The 11,608-nt window shown below is 38.7% G+C and overlaps 1 protein-coding gene across 2 annotated transcripts in view; it reads right to left on the reverse strand.

Moving 5' to 3' along the window:
• LOC102312898 (leucine-rich repeat-containing G-protein coupled receptor 5) overlaps nt 1-11,608 on the reverse strand; it is a 47,808-nt gene that overhangs the window by 35,309 nt on the left and 891 nt on the right. The window lies entirely within an intron of this gene.

Consider the following 11,608-nt stretch of genomic DNA (forward strand, 5'->3'; position numbering starts at 1 on the left):
AGAGAAAAGCTACCGCATAAAGTGGAAAATCATCCATTAAGACACAAAATAATTGTAAACAGATGAAAACTGAACACAGAAAAATAAATTACAATTAAATTAAAGATTTTTTACAAAGAGAAGCAAATGACTACAAGTGAAACAATCTGATTATAAGGACACAACGCATTCACAGAATTACCGAAAAGAAACAAACAAACAACCAAAGAAAACCCCACACACTACATCACTATCATAACCCACACATACACACCTGTGCGTCCACACACCTCAACACTATGTCAGGAATGTGATCTCATCTGTTTACTAGCAAGGCTGCAGAAACAGAAAAAAAATCATCAGCATGTTGGTTAATTTTGCGCTGTCGTGAATATTTTTGGAACTTTTATGGCTCCACGGCTCAAAAGCAAAGTCAAAACAAGCCGACATCGGCGCTTGTGATTGGCTGCAGGGACACCGTTTGTTGTATGTTGTGTTTGTGTGCAGCCATGACGTTCTTCCTCCTTTCTTTTCTTCTCTTATCTGAACCGTCTATTTTCTGCTCTCTGATAACTATCGGCAGGTAGCGTCTTTCCAGGAGGGCTCGGGTCTGAAAGGAAGCCGAGACAGACTGTCTCTGTCTTTAACACACACACACACACACACACATACACAGAGAGAGAGAGAGAGGGAGAGGGTGTGTCTGCAGGTTGAATACACCGGTTGTTAAGGAACTTTCTCAACACTCCATAAAACCTGTTAATGTGTGTCCACAGTTAGTCTGGTCGCACAGACAGACACACACAGAGCGCCTCTGTTTAGCTTTATTTTAGCAGAATGCTCCTTTACTCTTGAGCAGACTAACGGTGTTATGGCTGATTGGCTTTTACTGCCGCTCACAAAAACCCCAGCACATTTCATTCACTCATTCATTCATAAAGATAAATATGTAGTCGTGTAGGCTGCGTGTGAGCGTGCTTCGACACACCGGGCTGTTCATTAGTCAGGCGGAGGCCTCTGCATGCGCCCACATACAGAACATTAACATAAACAGAAATCACTGTATGTGTTTCTTTATGATTGCAAATGTGATTTAACTTAAAGCTGCTTATTTCCAGCTTTAAATGTTTTTAATACTTGGGCTCTATTAGAGCAGCTTTGTATGATTCATATTTCAAAATAATCCTTTTTCATCTTATAATGAGCCTTGATTTTAGCCCCTCAGCTCATCCACTGTCTGAAAGAAGCAGTTTTACTGCCATTTGTTCACTTGTTAGGACAACTTATTCTGATTGGCTCCTTCTCACAAACAAGAGGTTTGAACAGCAGCTGGGTGTGGCTTCTGTGCTTCGATAGCTAGAGGTGTGTGTAGAGCTAGAAGTGAGTGTGCAAGTGACTCACTTTTGGAGCCTCAAGTGGATGTTAGAGGAACTGCGAGTTTTGGGACTTCCACATTTGGCTGTATTTTTTGGTCTCGGAGGTTCCTGATCATTAGAGTATTCGGAAGCCTTTTGGTTCACAGGGTTACATTTAAAGAGATGCTTAATAGGAACATCTACTGCAACAAACAAGTTAAAGCAGATTGGAATCTAAAGATATGAATGAGTTAAAAAGGTTTTTACTTAATACAAAAGTTCAACTTTAAGAATAGTACATTTTCAGAACAGTTTTTTACTTTCATGAATCTCCATATTATCAAACAGTAAGGTCTCTCCCCTGTAACATTAGCTGCTGGATCACCATTAGCTCTTGGCACAGACATGGAGCACCATATGCTGTCGTATTATGTTATCACATCAGCACCATCTTAAGGATCTCTGGAGGGTCACTACATGTTTAGCGCAACATGACACTGACCGTCAGTAGAGATCAAGTCTGGAGCATGAAAAAGAAAAAGCTGTTAATGAAAATTACTTGATAAGTTTATTAGTTTGGTAACTTTTGGTTTGTTTTTTCTTGTTTAAAGAAAATTGCAACAAAACAAAAAACCATCAGTTCATAACAATCATTGTCACCTTTACATATCTTTCCTCAAACACCTGCTCTCCTCGACTCGGTTTTTAGGGTTTTCCATTACGTGGTAGTACCTGGTACCAGGTACTTTTTTTGGGCAGGCTTCCAAACAAGCTGAGTCAAGCCAAAACTGTGACATCAACACAACGCATGACAAAAATTTGCCAGGGAGTAACATCACTAGATGAGTCATGAGAGCTACACGCAAACCAACAGTGTGGTCTAATGTCGAGAAACAGACGCTTACCACCGGTTTAGCAGTCAGTGTACAATCGCCCTGATCTCCTCGATTGTTGTGTTTGTGTTTATGTTGCACAAAAATGATGTAACGGGACTTTTGCGTTGCTATAGCACCAGCTCATACAGCTCATACATTGAGTTGGTACTCAATTGTGATGGCAAACTTGAACTAAACCGAGTAGTCTTGTAGACGCTCATGGAAAAGAGGAATTACTGCTGTGTTGTTGCTGTGCGTGCCGTCACTGATGTTGTCGTTGTTGTTGTGACTGTACTGTACATGAATAAATCAGCATGTAAGTAAGATTCCTATTGAAAGTGAAGAAGGTTTTCAGATGAAGAGATAGTTGCACAATGATATAGTTTTAGTCTTGCTTGTTTGTTCCAGAGGGTGTGCTGACACTGCACCTCAGCCTACAGACTCACACAGCAAACATTATGTTTTCTTTTTAATTGACTCTTTCCTCTCCACACTGAGAGAAAACCCACGGAACAGCACCCACCGCCTCACCAGTTCAATCATTTCTACCATTTATTATTGTAATTATCTAATACGCCATCATAGAAAAATGTTCCACTCAGAGTAACAGCAAGAAAAGCAGCATATTTACAGGTGGAATCATTTATTTAGAAAGCACTGATGACCGAGGTCCAGAGGCTGTTTTCACTGCCACACAGATTCGAAATCGAAAGAAAGTTGACTGAAAGCAGCAGACAGACAACAGTGTGTCGTATGTTTTGATTTCCTTCACGGAAATCACACACACACACACACACACACACACACACACACACACACACACACACACACACACACACACACACACACGACTTTGCAATGAAGATGAGAAGATGATGACAATGGGATTAGGTATTGTTGTGCTTTAACAATAAGTAAACATCCAGCACTGATTAGCATGCTGACAGTATAAACATACACAGGAACTACAAACTGTGTTTGTTGTCTGACTGAAGGCCAGAGCTTTTATTTTGAAATTGCCAAGTTTCCTGTGCACTCTGAGTCAATGCTTCTGTCAAATACCGGAAACAAAGTTATTATGGAATTTATAACAAAAACAACAATGATATTATTATTATCATTGTTGTTTTATACTACTACTACTACTACTACTACTACTACTAATAATAATAATAATAATATTAATAATAATATTAATTACATTTAAAATAGTTAAAAAGGGTGAAATATTTTACAAATAAATTCAAAATCAAGTATATCTAGAAATTAGACTTAAGAAATTAAATACTGTTTTTTATATCTGTATATATTTGTATATGTTTTATTGCAAAATATATACAAAATTATGTTTATTTCATGGATAATAGAACGAAAATAAACAAATTTAAAGAGATTTATGAAAAGTTTGAATGTTTTTGCTGCAAAAAAAAAGATTTATGTTCTGATTGAAGATATTTTGCATATACAATGTAAAATTATGCCAATCTGCCTTTAAACCTGCTCCTTTTTACAAAAATAAAGTTACATCTTGTACATTTCTATAACAATAAGTTCCTAAAAAAATATTTTTTATTTTATTTTTTTAAAGCACATCTTATTTTTCTAAATAGGGGAGGGGTTTTCTAAATGTTTGAGATGAAAGTATTTTTAATATAAACAAAAAACATGTTTTACTGTTATTTTTTTTCTTTTTGTTTAAATATTTTATTTAATTTGTATTTCATTGCTGTCTTATAACTGGAGAGCACTTTAGCACTGTGGTGTTTGCTATGCTCTATAAATAGAGTTGAATTGGGTTTGATTGGATTGATTAATAAAGATTTAGTAACTGCAGGGTTTTTGGAGCAATAAAGTGCATAAAGTCAAGAATTTAAGGAAAATGTTGAATTACTCTGAAATTGTAATACTTTATGAACTTCCCAGAAACTCTTTCAGGATCTTTGACTTTTTCTGGACCTTGAAGTACAGCAAACTGTTGATACTGTAAATTTAAAGTACCGGATTAAAACTTTTCCAAAAGGTCTTTAAGGCAGACGCTTGAATATTTTCTGAGTTGTTTTTTTTCTGGAGGAGAAAGAGAGGCACATATGAAGAACAAGGCAAACAGAAGGATGAAAGAAAAGACGAATACATTATCCATGTTGTGTGTTTTTCCCTCTCGATGTTGTGGTGGACGAAGCTTTGTGTGTGTGTTGTCTATTTTCCGTCTCCTCAGGCTCAAACTGATGGATATCAGACGATTATTCAAATGTTGGCGGGCTGCAGAAAGACAAACTCTGGAGAAAGAAAAGAAAAGGGAACTGTGTAGTTTGGAGGCGTAGTGTGACAGCGAGGCCTCTCTCAGTTTTTGTCTTTTTTTGCTCTTTCTTTTTGCCTTTCTTTCAGTCTTTCGGGGGTGGGTCAGCGGGGGGCCCCCCGAGGCGAGAGAACATCAGGAGGTTTATTCCCCGGTCGGTTCAATCAGTCTGTGTCGTCTTCTCCAAAAGGAAAAGATACCTCAAGATAAACAGCAACTCTGTCAGATCTGTGTTTGTGTGTCCACGAAGGTAACCTGAGGCGCAGATGATCACCTAAAATGAGCTGCTCAGTCAGTGAAATAAGAACAAATGTTTATGAATCTAGACATCAAGAGTTTATCTGTCTAAGACATTAGTTCTGGTCCCCTGTGTAGCAAAAATGCTCAGAGCTTTAGAAACAGTACAAAAGTCTGAAGGTGTGACGATCCGTGTTTTTAACGTAGTAGCAGAGATAAGAGAGAGCAACAACGTGAAGCTGCAGCAATGAGGAAAGCTGCAATCACAGCTTCAAGAATGTGTTTGCTTCTTCTTACCAAAGATGCAAACAGCAGTCAGGACCAGGCTGTACCTGTAATCAAATCTCTCACCACAGGATAAAAACAGAATGTTTTCCAAATCATTTGAAGCTATAAGCATTTAAAAATAGTAAATGTTCGTAATAACAAAGATTCAGACAAGTTCCTGTGCAAAGAGACAAAGCTGCAAGTTAAATGTTGGTGGTCCTTGGGTCCTCAGGCAGCGCTGCATTAAAAACAGACCTGATTCTGTGGTGGGAACTCCTGCATGGGCTCAGGAACACTTCTGAAAACCATCATCATCATCGAACACAGTTCATCTCTGCATCCCAAATTAAACATGAAAAAGGTACTACAAGCCTCATTCATCCAACACTTTACTCCATCCCTTAAGCTTTTCCTATCATGCACACAGTAACACTCAGATTCATACATCAGAAGCAGTTGCTTAAGGACAATTCAACATGTGGACTGAATGTGCCAAATATCAAGCAACCAACCTTTCAGTTACGACATAATCCAATCTACCTCCTGAGCCACAGCCTCCTACAAGTTTAAAATAGGATACAGAAATGTCACCAACTGCCTTTCCTGGGAAAAAAACTGATTTAAGATGGCAAAGTGGAAAACCGTCCTGTAGTCTGGCCAAAAAAACAGAGATTCTTTTAGGACATCTAAGAAAAGCGCAACAATCACACCACAGTTCAAATCCAGCATTCATGTTGGTAATACCACTAATGCTGAATGATCTACAGTTTCTTGGACCAACATATGCTGTCATCCATTTTATTTTTTTATTATTTCAGCAACATAATCCCATCAGACAGTTCAACACAAGTTACAGGGAGGCATTTAGTCCAGGTGGGATGCTCAGTCTGTGAAGGCACCATTAATAGTGAAAGATGTGCAAAGTTTGGTGGAACATAAACCGCTAAATAAACCTTTGTCTTCTCCGAAAAGCAAGACTGTAAAAATATATTCTACTTCTTTTAGACAGCTGGTAAAGAACCAGACATGTCACCCACTGAAAACATTTAGAAGATTAAAGAGCTGAAAAATCTGACCAACAGGTCCTGAGCTGTCAAGCAGTTAACACTAAGTTTTCAGGACTACAGGAATCAAAATGAGCTCATATTTTCAATATACAGTGTAATCTCATCCTTTCATTACCATTTTTTTAGTGTCCAAAGTTTTTCTAAAAGCGAGATAAAGGAACCACATTCAATGTGCCTGCATTTAGCAATTTAACGCAGCCTTTTAAAACAGCTTCAGTAATATCAGTGTAGCTTACTTGCTGGGATGTTTTGACCTCAGATTTTAAGATCTAGGAGTAGAAATGTCCAAGCGCTGATGAACATTTTTATTGTGGCCTCACGGTTGTGGAGTTTAAATCAATTATCTCTGATAGCTTAAGGCTATTTCAGTATCACTTTCTATTGTCTGCCTGACCTCTCCCATACCCCCACAGGAAGACAGGTAGTCCATTTACCTGTCTTTCACGTCCTCTTTTAACTAACTGTGTGAGTGTGCAGTGGACCGTGGCGTCCACAAGGACCATCCGATGACAGCTGAGCCAAACCAATGGAGCTCCCTCACACTAAGACTCCACTAGTGCAGACGTGCAAACACTCAGGACTGTAAACGGGCTACCTACCTTCCTGTGATGTCACGTGAAAGGTCAGGAAGTTCACTCTTGCTAAACATCTGCATTACCTGGAAATTCATTTAATTTTAGAGCTGTTAGTGTAGGAAAGTGCAGACATGATTTATATGCTCAGGGTCTGGGATGTCCAATATGGCTGCCAGAAGGGGCGTGGCTACAGAATCCTTCATATATACATCAGTCCATTCATCACATTGAGGCTAAATGCATTCCTGTGTTGCTGCTGTCAGTCACACGTAGAATAGAGACTTCCAGGCCCATTCAGACTTCAGGCAGCTCTGCTTAGGCATGCAGCAAGTGTATGCACACACACACACACACACACACACACACACACACACACAAAGGCATTGACAGATGGCAGTATTCAGACTGACGGCGGTCAAACAGACAGACAGACTGAAGGAGATTGTAAAGCGACTCTGAGATCAGTTGCTTTCCTCAGAAGGTCCCTTAAAGTTCTCACAACAAACCAGGAGGCACAAAATCACAACAGGACATTCGAGCTGATATTTTAATTGATTGTTTCTGGTTTCAAAAAAGTGACATAACAAGTCCGGATCATAGACAACAACAAACTCATCAACTGTTTGTCTTCTGGTTTGAATCAAAACTTTTGCTTTCAAGATTTGTTGCATCAAATTGATAACAAAAAGCTGAGTATAGTTGTTTCTCTTTGATGGTGTTCTACAGCTTCTTGTATACTATAAGCACGTGCTCAGGAGGACTGAATTTAAGACAAACCCAATTTATGAGAAGCTATTCATGTCTAAGTGCTTCAATTCACCCAGAGGACACTTATGAGAGAGCAGCTTCTCAAAAAAGGTTTTCGTAAATAAAAATGAATTTTTAAAACCTTTTTTGGAAATAAATGCAATTGGTCAACCTATTATTCTTTAATTTGTCTTAAAGTAAAGCTGATTTTGTCCTTATATTGCTAACATTCTGCTGACATATGCTAATTGGCCATTGAATTGGCCAAGTATTTAAATTGGGGCATGTTCTCTTCATACCAGTTACTATTAATAAACTGAGCGTAGCGTTAGTTCAGGTCAAGTCAAGCCACAAACACCATCAGTCTTAATCCTTTTACATATTCACATCTTCATATTCAGTCGGTGAATCTTATACCGTGGGCATATTTAGGCTGCTTTAGACCACCTACAGTTGCGGCACATCTGCAAGCCACTTTGCAAACCACTTCCATCTGGCTCCTCCTTTTCATGCTGTTCCGAATTAATCAATGTCATTGATGTGGTCGCACTGCTGCTCTCCCCACGGCTGACTTTCAGACAGAAGGTATTTTCTGTTGATCCTTGTTTGATATGTGGAAAAAAATTTAAAGTGGGCTAATGTCCCCAATTTTCTAGGTTACAAATATCAAAAACAGAATAGAAATGGACACATTTGTTTAACGCCAGAAAAAAGGACTATATCACAAATGTATTATAATTTGAAGGTTTCATTTGAAGATATTCCATTAATGCATATGCTTTTCAAAGAACCATAGTAAGTGAGCAGCTGACTTTAAACTGTTTGGACAGGTGTGGACTATTCCTTTGTAATTTCTTCATCAATTAAGCAGTTTTGATTTCCAGCATTTACATTTAGTAATAATAAAAATAATGACTCGTGTTTAGTTTTAGGTTTTTAGAGCAGGTCCCTTCTGTGGATGCAGGGTTTTGTTGTTTTTTTTTGCACCAAAACAAAAATGTAAAAATTTATCTGGTTAGTCTCCAAAACAAAGAAAGACACAGGAACTCCTTGATGTTTTGTTGGATTCGATTCCTGATTGGAGCTTTAATAAAGACACAAAGACTCTTTGATTGGCAGTCGCTGTGTGAGTGGGTTTGTGTGTGTCCATCTGCCTGTCGTGGACGAACTGTAAGGAAAGTGCTTTCACTGTGAAGCGCGCACACACACACACACACACACACACACACACACACACACACACACACACACACACACACACACGGCTGTTCTGAATAGGGGAAGGTTTTCTTTAATGAGAGTGAAATTTAAATCCTGGACATTGTGCTGCTTTGCAGCTACAGCCAAGACGAGCAGGTTTTCCTTCCACACACACACAAAGTACAATGACGTAATGCTTTTGCAGAAGCTTAAACAAGTCTTGTATCGAGGCCGATGACCTGCTGTGAGGTGAAATGGATTTGAATTCATTTAAGTGTCTTGCTTTAACAGTAGTTTACACTCAAGTAGAAACACTAAAACTTCGCAAATACTGTTGTTACATGGCCACAGAAATCTGTAGAACTTCTTTAAGCAGCCATAAAACGTATTCCCGGAGGACACCAGAAGCCTCAAAAAAACCTGTGGAACCTCTTTCAAAAGTCCAGAATAACTTTCTAAGACTCACTGAAGCTGAAAAGAAGTCCTCAAGGATCAAACATCAAACTTTTTGTATACGTTCACTTTTGGGGTGTATTTTTCAAAGACTTTCCCAGTCGTCTACATTTAAAATTCCACTGAGTCCATTTTTCGGGCTGTTTAGCTTTTATTATGATGCGATCCAATAAGCTGTCATAGCACCCAAGCTTCCATTAATCTTTAAGGACCCCTTTCAGGTGTTCCTGAAAGTTTAGCGTTTCTGTAAAACTAAATGAAATGTCTCTAAGCACACCTGAAAACTCCCTCCTCAAAAACAATGAAACAGCTTGAATTGTTCCAGGAGCCTCTTTAGAGATCACTGAATGTGACGAAACTTCCTTAAACATCAAACCTCTTTATTTACCTTCATGTGCACCCTAGGATCCACAACCAAAACTTCCTGAAGAACTTCTGGAGCTTCTGCAAAACTCTTTCACCAGCTGCACCTCTTGAGAAATCCCTCTAACCTTCTCAAAACCTCCAGGAAACTCTACATTTGTGGGCTAAACTCAAGGATCTGTTAATCCTCTATCAGAAGACACCAAATTGTCTTCTGATGTTTCAACACCCTTGAAACATTGTCAGTCCACACATTCCTGTTTGCCTGTAGAGGAATAAATTAAAAGTCCTTTAAAGAATCTTCAATGTCTCTAAATGTATGTTAGAATTCTACAATCCTAAAGCTTCAGAGAAACTATTAAAACATCTACAAGAATTCCCTGATATCCCTGATGTACTTGAGAAGTCTCTTTTAAGGATCACAGAAGCAAAGAAAAAACTCCAATACATTCCTAGGTATTGACAAGGGATAACTTCCTGATAAACGAGGTAATCTTCTTCAAAGGTCTTGAGACCAGCTGGACCAGAAACCCCCAAAAACCTTATTAAAACTGTTCTTATACTCTTCAAAGTTGATAATCTGTCGATCATCCAATTATTTTTTTCCAGTCAGCACAACCATTTAGAAAACTTTAAGAACTCCTTCAACAGGTTCCTGAAACAATTAAAAATCTCTTAAATGCCTTTAAAGAATGAAACCTGAAATATCAGAGCTGCTTTAAAACTGCTGAAACCTCTCCAAATTTGTCTAAACGTAGAAAGAATAGAATCACTTGAAAAACTCCAGGAGCTTCTTCAATGAGTCTTGGCTGAAAACGGTTTCCGAAATAACACCTGTCCTGATGTTGGCACTCTTACCCTGCAGTCTGTGCAATGTCTACAATAAACTTCAAATAGATCCTTCTAGAAAGGGTGAGCTTGTTTACACGGTCTCATTTGAATACTTTCCATTTCTGGAATATATATAAAACAAAACAAACTTGTAGCAAAAGGGAACACTAAAAAGCAGAAGCCAGATCTTATTTTCTGGCAAAACGTCACCTTCTTCTAAAGTGCATGGAGAACAGCATCAAGTGTAACAACATTATTATTTGACTGATGCCTTTGGTTTGTGACCTTCACATTACACATAAGTTTTACACAAAATGAGTGTAGGTTGTAAAAAATACAAAACAACTACGTATATGTCCAACATGTGGCTCCACAACGTACCTGGTTATAGATTCAGCTAAGACATGAACTTTTAAGTGTTAAGGCCGGACTCATAAAATCCGTGTAATATTTCAAGCATAAAAAATATTTTTTGGACTCACCTATTCTTAATGCAGCTGTTCACAACACCGCCGTAATTTTGATGGACAAATTTGTGGCATTTATTATTTTTTGAACCTCAGACATACACATAGACACTGCTCAGGTCAGTAGGCTCTCTGAAATGATTTCTATGCCTTCTCTTACGTGGTCCGAACCCTGCTAACGAGAGTTCATACTGCCCCACCAACATCCTGAAATGTGCACAAAAGCAGCTGTGCAACACAGATTCAACTCCTGGGTCAAACCATGAAACTGACCCTACCTCTGCCTTCTCCTGAGAATTAGATGAACCCAGAATCTCAGTTTCTTCCTTTTCTTGTTTAGAAACATCAGGACCAGCTCTTCATCGCTTGGTGTCCACTTCATTTTTTTCACAGTGTGTGTTTTTTGAGGGTGAATTTTCTGTAAAAAATGCAACAAGTTCAGATCTGAAAAATTCTGAATGTCATGTCCCTGTTTGTCCTCGGTGTGTAATGGCTTTTACTCAAATTTTAATTCTTTAAGTTATATAAAAAATAATCCTACTGCAGCAGTTAGTGAAGAGAGCAAAGGTGTTTTTGTATCAGGCTGTGAACGTGTTTTCTCTCCTCTAACGTTGGACATTGTAATATGGGAATCTATGGGGACTGACCCACTGCTGGAGACTGCCTCAAGTGGGCATTCAGGGAACTGCAGCTTCATTGGTGCTGTGGTTGAATTTGGGAACTTATTTTTGTCTCCAGGTGTAAATTCAGTGATGCACTCTGGGTCTCTGCAGATTAAATGTTTTTCCTTAAACATCATGAACCACAGCACCTGACATGCACCCGAAAAACAGGCACAGAGGACAGGTGTTCCGTTTCTCACCACTACATAACATCACCCGTGCGCGCGCAGGCAC

Source organism: Haplochromis burtoni, unplaced genomic scaffold (assembly GCF_018398535.1).
Source record: "Haplochromis burtoni strain Fernald_Lab_line unplaced genomic scaffold, NCSU_Asbu1 Contig_44, whole genome shotgun sequence".
Taxonomy (NCBI): domain Eukaryota; kingdom Metazoa; phylum Chordata; class Actinopteri; order Cichliformes; family Cichlidae; genus Haplochromis; species Haplochromis burtoni.